This window comes from Pongo abelii, chromosome 8 (assembly GCF_028885655.2).
Source record: "Pongo abelii isolate AG06213 chromosome 8, NHGRI_mPonAbe1-v2.0_pri, whole genome shotgun sequence".
NCBI lineage: Eukaryota > Metazoa > Chordata > Mammalia > Primates > Hominidae > Pongo > Pongo abelii.
The window spans coordinates 72,991,490-73,003,769 of record NC_071993.2 but is presented as its reverse complement, the minus strand read 5'-3'; the positions used below and the strand labels follow the sequence as shown (position 1 = coordinate 73,003,769).

General features: G+C 45.9%; 1 long non-coding RNA gene across 10 annotated transcripts in view; it reads left to right on the top strand.

Moving 5' to 3' along the window:
* LOC129048279 (uncharacterized) overlaps window positions 1–12,280 on the top strand; it is a 52,660-nt gene that overhangs the window by 26,880 nt on the left and 13,500 nt on the right. For 9 of the 10 annotated variants that reach the window (XR_010141556.1, XR_010141560.1, XR_010141559.1 and 6 more), the window contains 3 exons: window positions 8,247–8,430; window positions 9,726–9,876; window positions 10,592–10,707. This is a non-coding gene — a long non-coding RNA (uncharacterized LOC129048279). Of the gene's footprint in view, window positions 1–7,768; window positions 8,104–8,246; window positions 8,431–9,725; window positions 9,877–10,591; window positions 10,708–12,280 lie in introns of those variants that run through there. The other variant, XR_010141557.1, reaches the window with a different exon arrangement.

The following is a 12,280-nucleotide window of genomic DNA, read 5'->3' as shown; positions in this document are numbered from 1 at the left end:
ACAATATACCTTCATGATGCGCTTTTCCCGACACACAAACCAACACTGGATTGAGCGAATCTTTGCTAATTTGCTAGGTGTTAAGTTGCATCTTACTATTATTTGAGTTTGCATGTCATGAATTATTAGTGAAGTTGACAATTTTTCTAATTTTCCTTCTGGTTTATTGGCTCTTTGAATTTGTGAATTCCTAGTTTATCTTTTCCCAATGGTTTGAAGTGCTCTTTGTATTAAGACTGTTAACCCTTTATCTCTCATATATGGTAAAAATGTTTTTTTTCCAGTTTGTTATTTGCCTTTTGGCTTTGTCACAGCGTTCTTGGGAAGAATGTAATAAGATTTTGGGGTATGTAAATAGCTGATATAAAATGGTACTTTCCCCCTTTTCTGAGAATCAAACAGAAAAAATGAAATTGAAGGGAGACAAGCAAGATTTGACAATGACTTAGGAAGGACTTCAGTTACAGGGTTTTCCAGATTTTAAAGAGAGTGAGTGATCCTGTGCCGCTCACAGTCTGTCTCTGGGCTCCCAGCTCGACCCACCCAGCCCTGCTGCTCCCCACCATGATGCACAGCCACCTGAATAGCTTGTTCTCTGGTCATGCCTGCAGAGCGTTTAGGCCAGTGTTGGACTCACAGTACACCCTTAATAAATAGGAGCTGTGGCTGATTCTTCCACTCACTTGACAGATATTTCTTGAGTGGCAATTATGTCCCAGGCACTGTTCTGGGTCTTAGGATGCTGGAGTGAACAAGACAGACACAAGTCCCTGTCCTCTGGTGGAGCTGACATTGTAGAGAGGGGAGAGAAGTGTTGCTGCTGCTTGTTGTTAAGGGGTACTGGGTGGGGAAGGCTCAATTCTAGAAAGAACTTTATTTTATTTTTTATTTTATTTTATTTTATTTTATTTTATTTATTATTATTATTATTATACTTTAGGCTCTATGGTACATGTGCGCAACGTGCAGGTAAGTTACATATGTATACATGTGCCATGCTGGTGCACTGCACCCACCAACTCGTCATCTAGCATTAGGTATATCTCCCAATGCTATCCCTCCCCCCTCCCCCCACCCCACAACAGTCCCCGAAGTGTGATGTTCCCCTTCCTGTGTCCATGTGTTCTCATTGTTCAATTCCCACCTATGAGTGAGAATATGCGGTGTTTGGTTTTTTGTTCTTGCGATAGTTTACTGAGAATGATGATTTCCAATTTCATCCATGTCCCTACAAAGGACGTGAACTCATCATTTTTTATGGCTGCATAGTATTCCATGGTGTATATGTGCCACATTTTCTTAATCCAGTCTATCATTGTTGGACATTTGGGTTGGTCCCAAGTCTTTGCTATTGTGAATAATGCTGCAATAAACATACGTGTGCATGTGTCTTTATAGCAGCATGATTTATAGTCCTTTGGGTATATACCCAGTAATGGGATGGCTGGGTCAAATGGAATTTCTAGTTCTAGATCCCTGAGGAATCGCCACACTGACTTCCACAAGGGTTGAACTAGTTTACAGTCCCACCAACAGTGTAAAAGTGTTCCTATTTCTCCACATCCTCTCCAGCACCTGTTGTTTCCTGACTTTTTAATGATTGCCATTCTAACTGGTGTGAGATGGTATCTCATCGTGGTTTTGATTTGCATTTCTCTGATGGCCAGTGATGGTGAGCATTTTTTCATGTGTTTTTTGGCTGCATAAATGTCTTCTTTTGAGAAGTGTCTGTTCATGTCCTTCGCCCACTTTTTGATGGGGTTGTTTGTTTTTTTCTTGTAAATTTGTTGGGGTTCATTGTAGATTCTGGATATTAGCCCTTTGTCAGATGAGTAGGTTGCGAAAATTTTCTCCCATTTTGTAGGTTGCCTGTTCACTCTGATGGTAGTTTCCTTTGCTGTGCAGAAGCTCTTTAGTTTAATTAGATCCCATTTGTCAATTTTGGCTTTTGTTGCCATTGCTTTTGGTGTTTTAGACATGAAGTCCTTGCCCATGCCTATGTCCTGAATGGTATCGCCTAGGTTTTCTTCTAGGGTTTTTATGGTTTTAGGTCTAACATTTAAGTCTTTAATCCATCTTGAATTGATTTTTGTATAAGGTGTAAGGAAGGGATCCAGTTTCAGCTTTCTACATATGGCTAGCCAGTTTTCCCAGCACCATTTATTAAATAGGGAATCCTTTCCCCATTTCTTGTTTTTGTCAGGTTTGTCAAAGATCAGATAGTTGTAGATATGTGGCATTATTTCTGACGGCTCTGTTCTATTCCATTGATCTATATCTCTGTTTTGGTACCAGTATCATGCTGTTTTGGTTACTATAGCCTTGTAGTATAGTTTGAAGTCAGGTGGCGTGATGCCTCCAGCTTTGTTCTTTTGGCTTAGGATTGACTTGGCGATGCGGGCTCTTTTTTGGTTCCATATGAACTTTAAAGTAGTTTTTTCCAATTCTGTGAAGAAAGTCATTGGTAACTTGATGGGGATGGCATTGAATCTGTAAATTACCTTGGGAAGGATGGCCATTTTCACGATATTGATTCTTCCTACCCATGAGCATGGAATGTTCTTCCATTTGTTTGTATCCTCTTTTATTTCCTTGAGCAGTGGTTTGTAGTTCTCCTTGAAGAGGTCCTTCACATCCCTTGTAAGTTGGATTCCTAGGTATTTTATTCTCTTTGAAGCAATTGTGAATGGGAGTTCACTCATGATTTGGCTCTCTGTTTGTCTGTTATTGATGTATAAGAATGCTTGTGATTTTTGTACATTGATTTTGTATCCTGAGACTTTGCTGAAGTTGCTTATCAGCTTAAGGAGATTTTCGGCTGAGACAATGGGGTTTTCTAGATATACTATCATGTCATCTGCAAACAGGGACAATTTGACTTCCTCTTTTCCTAATTGAATACTCTTGATTTCCTTCTCTTGCCTAATTGCCCTGGCCAGAACTTCCAACACTATGTTGAATAGGAGTGGTGAGAGAGGGCATCCCTGTCTTGTGCCAGTTTTCAAAGGGAATGCTTCCAGTTTTTGCCCATTCAGTATGATATTGGCTGTGGGTTTGTCATAAATAGCTCTTATTATTTTGAGATATGACCCATCAATACCTAATTTATTGAGAGTTTTTAGCATGAAGGGTTGTTGAATTTTGTCAAAGGCCTTTTCTGCATCTATTGAGATAATCATGTGGTTTTTGACTTTGGTTCTGTTTATATGCTGGATTACATTTATTGATTTGCGTATATTGAACCAGCCTTGCATCCCAGGGATGAAGCCCACTTGATCATGGTGGATAAGCTTTTGGATGTGCTGCTGGATTCGGTTTGCCAGTATTTTATTGAGGATTTTTGCATCAATGTTCATCAAGGATATTGGTCTAAAATTCTCTTTTTTTGTTGTGTCTCTGCCAGGCTTTGGTATCAGGATGATGCTGGCCTCATAAAATGAGTTAGGGAGGATTCCCTCTTTTTCTATTGATTGGAATAGTTTCAGAAGGAATGGTACCAGCTCCTCCTTGTACCTCTGGTAGAATTCGGCTGTGAACCCATCTGGTCCTGGACTTTTTTTGGTTGGTAAGCTATTGATTATTGCCACAATTTCAGCTCCTGTTATTGGTCTATTCAGAGATTCAACTTCTTCCTGGTTTAGTCTTGGGAGGGTGTATGTGTTGAGGAATTTATCCATTTCTTCTAGATTTTCTAGTTTATTTGCGTAGAGGTGTTTGTAATATTCTCTGATGGTAGTTTGTATTTCTGTGGGATCGGTGATGATATCCCCTTTATCATTTTTTATTGCATCTATTTGATTCTTCTCTCTTTTTTTCTTTATTAATCTTGCTAGCGGTCTATCAATTTTGTTGGTCCTTTCAAAAAACCAGCTCCTGGATTCATTTATTTTTTGAAGGGTTTTTTGTGTCTCTATTTCCTTCAGTTCTGCTCTGATTTTAGTTATTTCTTGCCTTCTGCTAGCTTTTGAATGTGTTTGCTCTTGCTTTTCTAGTTCTTTTAATTGTGATGTTAGGGTGTCAATTTTGGATCTTTCCTGCTTTCTCTTGTGGGCATTTAGTGCAATAAATTTCCCTCTACACACTGCTTTGAATGCATCCCAGAGATTCTGGTATGTTGTGTCTTGGTTCTCGTTGGTTTCAAAGAACATCTTTATTTCTGCCTTCATTTCGTTATGTACCCAGTAGTCATTCAGGAGCAGGTTGTTCAGTTTCCACGTAGTTGAGCGGTTTTGAGTGAGATTCTTAATCCTGAGTTCTAGCTTGATTGCACTGTGATCTGAGAGATAGTTTGTTATAATTTCTGTTCTTTTACATTTATTGAGGAGATCTTTACTTCCAAGTATATGGTCAATTTTGGAATAGGTGTGGTGTGGTGCTGAAAAAAATGTATATTCTGTTGATTTGGGGTGGAGAGTTCTGTAGATGTCTATTAGGTCTGCTTGGTGCAGAGCTGAGTTCAATTCCTGGGTATCCTTGTTGATTTTCTGTTTCGTTGATCTGTCTAATGTTGACAGTAGGGTGTTAAAGTCTCCCATTATTAATGTGTGGGAGTCTAAGTCTCTTTGTAGGTTACTCAGGACTTGCTTTATGAATCTGGGTGCTCCTGTATTGGGTGCATATATATTTAGGATAGTTAGCTCTTCTTGTTGAATTAATCCCTTTACCATTATGTAATGGCCTTCTTTGTCTCTTTTGATCTTTGTTGGTTTAAAGTCTGTTTTATCAGAGACTAGGATTGCAACCCCTGCCTTTTTTTGTTTTCCATTTGCTTGGTAGATCTTCCTCCATCCTTTTATTTTGAGCCTATGTGTGTCTCTGCACGTGAGATGGGTTTCCTGAATACAGCACACTGATGGGTCTTGAGTCTTTATCCAATTTGCCAGTCTGTGTCTTTTAATTGGAGCATTTAGTCCATTTACATTTAAAGTTAATATTGTTATGTGTGAATCTGATCCTGTCATTATGATGTTAGCTGGTTATTTTGCTCGTTAGTTGATGCAGTCTCTTCCTAGTCTCGATGGTCTTTACATTTCGGTATGATTTTGCAGTGGCTGGTACCGGTTGTGCCTTTCCATGTTTAGCACTTCCTTCAGGAGCTCTTTTAGGGCAGGCCTGGTGGTGACAAAATCTCTCAGCATTTGCTTGTCTGTAAAGTATTTTATTTCTCCTTCACTTATGAAGCTTAGTTTGGCAGGATATGAAATTCTGGGTTGAAAATTCTTTTCTTTAAGAATGTTGAATATTGGCCCCCACTCTCTTCTGGCTTGTAGGGTTTCTGCCGAGAGATCCGCTGTTAGTCTGATGGGCTTCCCTTTGATGGTAACCCGACCTTTCTCTCTGGCTGCCCTTAACATTTTTTCCTTGATTTCAACTTTGGTGAATCTGACAATTATGTGTCTTGGAGTTGCTCTTCTTGAGGAGTATCTTTGTGGCGTTCTCTGTATTTCCTGAATCTGAATGTTGGCCTGCCTTGCTAGATTGGGGAAGTTCTCCTGGATAATATCCTGCAGAGTGTTTTCCAACTTGTTTCCATTCTCCCCGTCACTTTCAGGTACACCAATCAGACATAGATTTGGTCTTTTCACATAGTCCCACATTTCTTGGAGGCTTTGCTCATTTTTTTTTTATTCTTTTTTTCTCTAAACTTCCGTTCTCGCTGCATTTCATTCATTTCATCTTCCAGGGCTGATACCCTTTCTTCCATTTGATCGCATCGGCTCCTGAGGCTTCTGCATTCTTCACGTAGTTCTCGAGCCTTGGTTTTCAGCTCCATCAGCTCCTTTAAGCACTTCTCTGTATTGGTTATTCTAGTTATACATTCTTCTAAATTTTTTTCAGAGTTTTCAACTTCTTTGCCTTTGGTTTGAATATCCTCCCGTAGCTCGGAGTAATTTGATCGTCTGAAGCCTTCTTCTCTCAGCTCATCAAAGTCGTTCTCCATCCAGCTTTGTTCCGTTGCTGGTGAGGAACTGCGTTCCTTTGGAGGAGGAGAGGTACTCTGCTTTTTAGAGTTTCCAGTTTTTCTGCTCTGTTTTTTCCCCATCTTTGTGGTTTTATCTACTTTTGGTCTTTGATGATGGTGATGTACAGATGGGTTTTTGGTGTGGATGTCCTTTCTGTTAGTTTTCCTTCTAACGGACAGGACCCTCAGCTGCTGGTCTGTTGGAGTACCTGGCCGGCCATGTGAGGTGTCAGTCTGCCCCTGCTGGGGGGTGCCTCCCAGTTAGGCTGCTCGGGGGTCAGGGGTCAGGGATCCACTTGAGGAGGCAGTCAGCCCGTTCTCAGATCTCCAGCTGTGTGCTGGGAGAACCACTGCTCTCCTCAAAGCTGTCAGACAGGGACATTTAAGTCTGCAGAGGTTACTGCTGTCTTTGTGTTTGCCTGTGCCCTGCCCCCAGAGGTGGAGCCTACAGAGGCAGGCAGGCCTCCTTGAGCTGTGGTGGGCTCCACCCAGTTCAAGCTTCCGGGCTGCTTTGTTTACCTAAGCGAGCCTGGGCAATGGCGGGCGCCCCTCCCCCAGCCTCGCTGCCGACTTGCTGTTTGATCTCAGACTGCTGTGCTAGCAATCAGCGAGACTCCGTGGGCATAGGACCCTCTGAGCCAGGTGCGGGCTATACTCTCCTGGGGCACCGTTTCCTAAGCCCGTCGGAAAAGCGCAGTATTCGGGTGGGAGTGGCCCGATTTTCCAGGTGCCGTCTGTCACCCCTGGAAGGGGAACTCCCTGACCCCTTGCGCTTCCCGAGTGAGGCAATGCCTCGCCCCTGCTTCGGCTGGCACACGGTGCACTCACCCACTGACCTGCGCCCGCTGTCTGGCACTCCCTAGTGAGATGAACACGGTACCTCAGATGGAAATGCAGAAATCACCCGTCTTCTGCGTCGCTCGCGCCGGGAGCTGTAGACCGGAGCTGTTCCTATTCGGCCATCTTGGCTCCTCCCTCTAGAAAGAACTTTAAAAGTGACTTAGTTCAATCTCATGATGGGCCAGATGGGGAAACTGAGGCCCAGTGACAAAGTGACTTGCCAAGGCCACCAAGCCAGACAGTAGTAGAGATACAATTAGAATCGAGGTCAATAAAAGCCGAGGGTACCTCCCAGGCACTATTTTTGTAACAGGTGGGCGGGTTCATTGTTATGAATTAAACCATCTGACATCGACTTACCTTGGCAGAGAGTGATGGTAAGATGTCAGCTGGCCAGAGATGAGGGGAGGTAGTGTTCTGGAGTGGCTACAAGGCGGGATGGGGAGTGGGACACAGACAGACCCTGGCTCCCCTGCATTTGGAAGATGTTTGCTCACCCACCATCCTACTTGTAGGGACAGAGAGAGAGAGAGAGAGAGAAAGAGAGAGGGAAGCAGGACTCAAGTGTGGGGCAGAATGAGCTGCCATGAGCCAGTTTCACCTGAGATGGTTGTACCATGAATCTTGGGGACCTGGGGACCAGCCCAACTCAGCTGACCCTGCTGCAGGACTGTGGGCATGTTGCCTCCTACTGCCAAGCTGGCTGTGGGCTGTGGCCCTTTGCTGCCCTCTTCACACTCAGGTGGGCTTCATGCCTTTAGCACTGCAGGAGGCCACTCTTGTCAGGTCCTTGGTCCCCCATGCTTTAGGATATGACCTGCTTGACTTGTGCCCCTGAGGCACTGAGTCGGAGCCTCCTTCCCAGGGGAACAAGGACCTGAGAGGCACCCACCTAAGTTCCCTGACTATGCATCCTCAGGGCACTTGGTGAAAGGAGGTAGTTGTACCAGCAGGTACTCAATAAATAATACTGTTCGCCTAATGAATGAAAATGATGATAACAATGTCCAGTCAGGCATCCCAGCTGATGGAGATGTGAACATGAAGCGGCTAGTTTTCCCCCCAGTAACTGTCGATACCCTGTTAACACCCCCACCCTGGAGGATTGAGCTCCATTAACCATAGCTTCCTGACTTGTTTATTAAGTAGTCTTACTCCCTTTCTCTAAAAGCCAGTTCCATTTATTTAAATCCTGCAGGCTCCCATTTAATTCAAGGCTCTTGCTGTCCTGCTCCACATCTTTGACATCCAGGAGGGAAAACACTCCTCTCCTTTCTAGATTCCAGTCTCCTCTGATATTGGTGGGTGGTGGGGTTGGGCAGGATGGGGCAGGCAGTGGAGGGTTGTCTGCCTGGGCTTGTCTGGGAGGCCCTGTGGGGAGCTGGGCCCCACACTGGTGGTCCTATGGACATCCACGTGAGCCCTTGCTCTCCTCTCTTCTCAGCTGCAGCCTTGAACATCATCTGCTGGACAGCAGGATGCCCCTGTCCACTATCTCCATCCTGGCATCATCATCATAAGAACCATCATTTACTGAGTGTGTACTATGTGCCAAGTGCTGTTCACACCTCGGTGCTCGTGCTGATGACAACCCTGTGAGCTAGTCCTAGTTTTTCCCCACTTCACAGGTGAGAAAGTGCACACTTAGGAGGTGTAGCAACTTGCTCAAGGCCTCTCAGAAGCAGCATTTATACCCAAGCCTGCCCACTTCCAAGGCCCAAGTCCACAAAGCCTCTGTGGCTGAGTGTGGGGCTGGTTCTCCATGTGGTGGGAGAGCTAGCTTTTATCAGGAGTCCCCCAGGAGCGTGCTCTGCCCTCAAAGCCCCTCTTTCCCCAGGAGGAGCAGGAAAGAGGAATGTTGAGATGAGACTCCCTATACCCTGAAACCCCTAGGGCAAGGAGCAGGGTCCCTAGGTTCTGGGCTAGGAATACCACCAGCACATTTAGGCCAGAACAAGAAAGAATCTCCTGATCAATGGCTCTTGTTGGATTTGAGGAAGGGGGTCCAGGGGGCTTTCTGGGCCACATCCATGATGCCCTGGGATCCTCGCTGTTGCTCCTCCTAGCCCAGGAACTCCCAGTGGGGCTGGGGCTGGGAGGCGTCCATGAATCAGGGGGCAGAGGAAAGGGAAAGCATGTGGAGGGGCCGGGAAGGAGTGCTGAGACCCGCCTCACGGTATGGCACACTGCTTCCTCGCAGGCCTCACCCCATTAGCTCAGGGTTAATTACACCAGCGGGGCAGGGATGCGGTGGCAGGCAGGAAAGCCTTTCTGGGCGTGTCCCGGCCTCACAGTTGACATGTGCAAGCCACACTCATGTCTCCTGACCAGGATATCTTTGTTATGGTGAGGCAGGGAGAACGAGACCATTTTTCAAATCAGACGGGGGTCCCTCCTTCAGGGACTTCACCAACACCCCCTATGCCCAGCTCAGACCCTCTGCTCAGACCCTGGCTACCCTCCCCGATCCCTAAATCACTCTTGGGACCTCTTTTCACAGAGGTATTATGGTCACAGGGATGGGTGGACCCCGGAATGGATGGGTTCACTCTTTGGGCCCAGCCTTTGCCCGTACTGAAAACATCCAGTTTGAGTTCCGCCTGCGCGCCTTGAAGCAGATAATGCTATCAGACCCCTCAGGTCACTTAGCCACACCTCTCCCTCCTGGGCTGACCAGCTCTACACAGGCTGGTAGCCTCCTGATATAGTTTGGAGGCTTGGCCCTTCCAAATCTCATGTCGAAATGTGATCCCCAAATGTTGGAGGTGGGTTTAGTGGGAGGTGTTTGGGTCATGGGGGTGGATCCCACATGAATGGCTTGGTGCCCTCCCCTCGGTAATGAAGAAGTTCTCACTCTATTTATATAGCTGGTTGTTAAAAAAACAATGTGGCACCTCCTTCCTCTCTCTTTCTCCCTCTCTAGCCATGTGATGCCGTCTCCTCTTCATCCTCTGCCGTGAGTAAAAGCTCCCTGAGGCCTCACTAGATGCAGATGCTGGTGTCATGCTTCTTGTACAGCCTGTGGAACCATAAACCAAATGAACCCCTTTTTAAAATAAATTACCCAGCCTCAGGTATTCCTTTATAGCAACATAAAACAGACTGATAGACCTCCCTCAGGTGCAACCTGACAGTGACTTACCTTACTCCAGGTGCGAATGAGGCCCCCTTGTCATGGTGTGAGACATCTGCAGGAATCTAGGTGGCACTTCTGCATGTGCAAATCAGAAATGTGTCAATATGTGTGCAGACACCTGTGTGTGTATGCACATGTCTCTCATGTCTCCCTCGGTCTCTGTGTGTGTGTGTACATGTCTCTCCTGTCTCTGTCTCTGTGTGTGTGTGTGCACGTCTCTCCTGTCTCTGTCTCTGTGTGTGCGCACATGTCTCTCATGTCTCTGTGTGTGTGTACATATCTCTTGTGTCTCCCTATGTCTCTGTGTGTGTGCACATGCCTCTCGTGTCTTCCTCTGTCTCTGTGTGTGTGTGCACATCTCTGGTGTCTGTGTGTGTGTGTGTGCACATGTCTCTCCTGTCTCTGTCTCTGTGTGTGTGCACATGTCTCTTGTGTCTCCCTGTCTCTGTATATGTGTGTGCGCATGTCTCTTGTGTGTGTGTGTGTGTGTAGAGGGCAGTTAATGCCCACAGGCAACCTTTGACCAGTGGGAGATGAAAACTAATGAATAAATACTTCCTGTGTTTATTGCCCTCGGGGACTGTCTTAGTTCAGGCTGCTATAACAAAATACCTTAGGCCAGGTAATTTACAAGAGAACGTTATTGTTCACAGTTCTGGAAGCTGGGAAGTCCAAGATCAAGTGTGCCAACAGAATCAGTGTCATGGCAAGGGCTTGGTCTCTGCTTCAAAGATGACGCCTGTTGCTGTGTCCTCATATGGCAGACGGGGTAAGTGAGCTCCCTCAAGATTTTATTAGGGCACTAATTTCATTTATGAGGGCAGGAAGCCCTCATGACCTAATCACCTCTCAAAGGTCTGCCTTCTTTTTTTTTTTTTTTTTTTTTTTTTTGAGAGTCTTGCTCTGTCACCCAGGCTGGAGTGCAGTGGCACGATCTTGGCTCACTGCAAACTCCCGGGTTCACGCCATTCTCCTGCCTCAGCCTCCTGAGTAGCTGGGATTACAGGCTCCTGCCACCATGCCTGGCTAATTTTTTGTATTTTTAGTAGAGGCAGGGTTTCACCGTGTTAGCTAGGATGGTCTCAATATCCTGACCTCGTGATCTGCCTGCCTCGGCCTCCCAAAGTGCTGGGATTACAGGCGTGAGCCACTGCACCCGGCCTAAGGTCCCCCTTCTTAATACCACCACTTTGGATGGTAGGTTTCAACATATGAATTTTGTGTGGGGGGGACAAAAATGTTTAAACCATAGTATTCCTTCCCTGCTCCCCCAAAATTCGTGTCCCTCTCACAGGCAAAATACATTCATTCCATCCCAGTAGCCCCACAAGCAATAACTCATTTCAGCATCAGCTCAGAAGTCTAAAGTCCAGAGTCTTATCTAAATATCATCTAAATCAGATATGGCTGAGACTTAAGGTACCTCCATCCTGAAGCAAATTGCTTTTCAGCTGTGAACTTGTGAAATTAAACAATTTATGTGCTTTCAAAATGCAACAGTGGGACAGGCATAGGATAGACATTTCCATTACAAAAAAGAGAAGTAAGAAGGAAGGGGTAACTGGTCCCAAGTAAGTCCAAAACCCAACAGGGAAAACAACATTAAATCTTAAAGCCTACAAATAATGTCTTAGACTTGTTGTCCTACTTCTGGACAAACTGTGGTAGGGGCTGGCCCATGTGGCTTTGGGTGGCCGTGCTCCCATGGCTGTGCTAAGCACAGCCCACACTGCAGCTCTCATGGGTTGGAATCACATGTGTGTGGTTCTCCCAGGGTAGAGTTACCTGCTGGTGGCTCTACTGGCCTGTAGTCTAAGGGGCAGCTCTAGCTCTGCCCCTGTGGGTCCACTGGACATCACCGTAGTGGAGGATCTCTGTGGTGGCCCCACCCCTGTGGCAGTTCTTGGGCTGGGACCTGAGGTTCTCCAGGGCATCTTTTGAAATCTAGGTGGAGGTAGCCATGTCCCCACAACTTGTTCACTCTGCACACTCCTGGAGATGGCACTGTGTTGATGCCACCATGGTTCCTCATCTGTGCCTACCTGAGGGTTGGCCCAAGCCACACTTGAGCTCTCTTGAGCCACAGCTGGGTGACCAAGGAGCATTGTACAAGAATTTGGGGAGAAGAGCTTTGAAACCATTCTGCCCCCAGTGCCCGGGCATTCTGGTAAAGGGAGTGGCAGTCTTGAAGACTGCCAAAATATTTTGGGGATTATTCATCCATTGTCTTGATGAATGGCATCTGGCCAACCTTCACTTGGTCACACACTGTTGGTGTTATCTCTCAAACACACTTTTACGTTCTTTACAACCTGGCCAGGCTAAGAATTTTCCAAATCTTT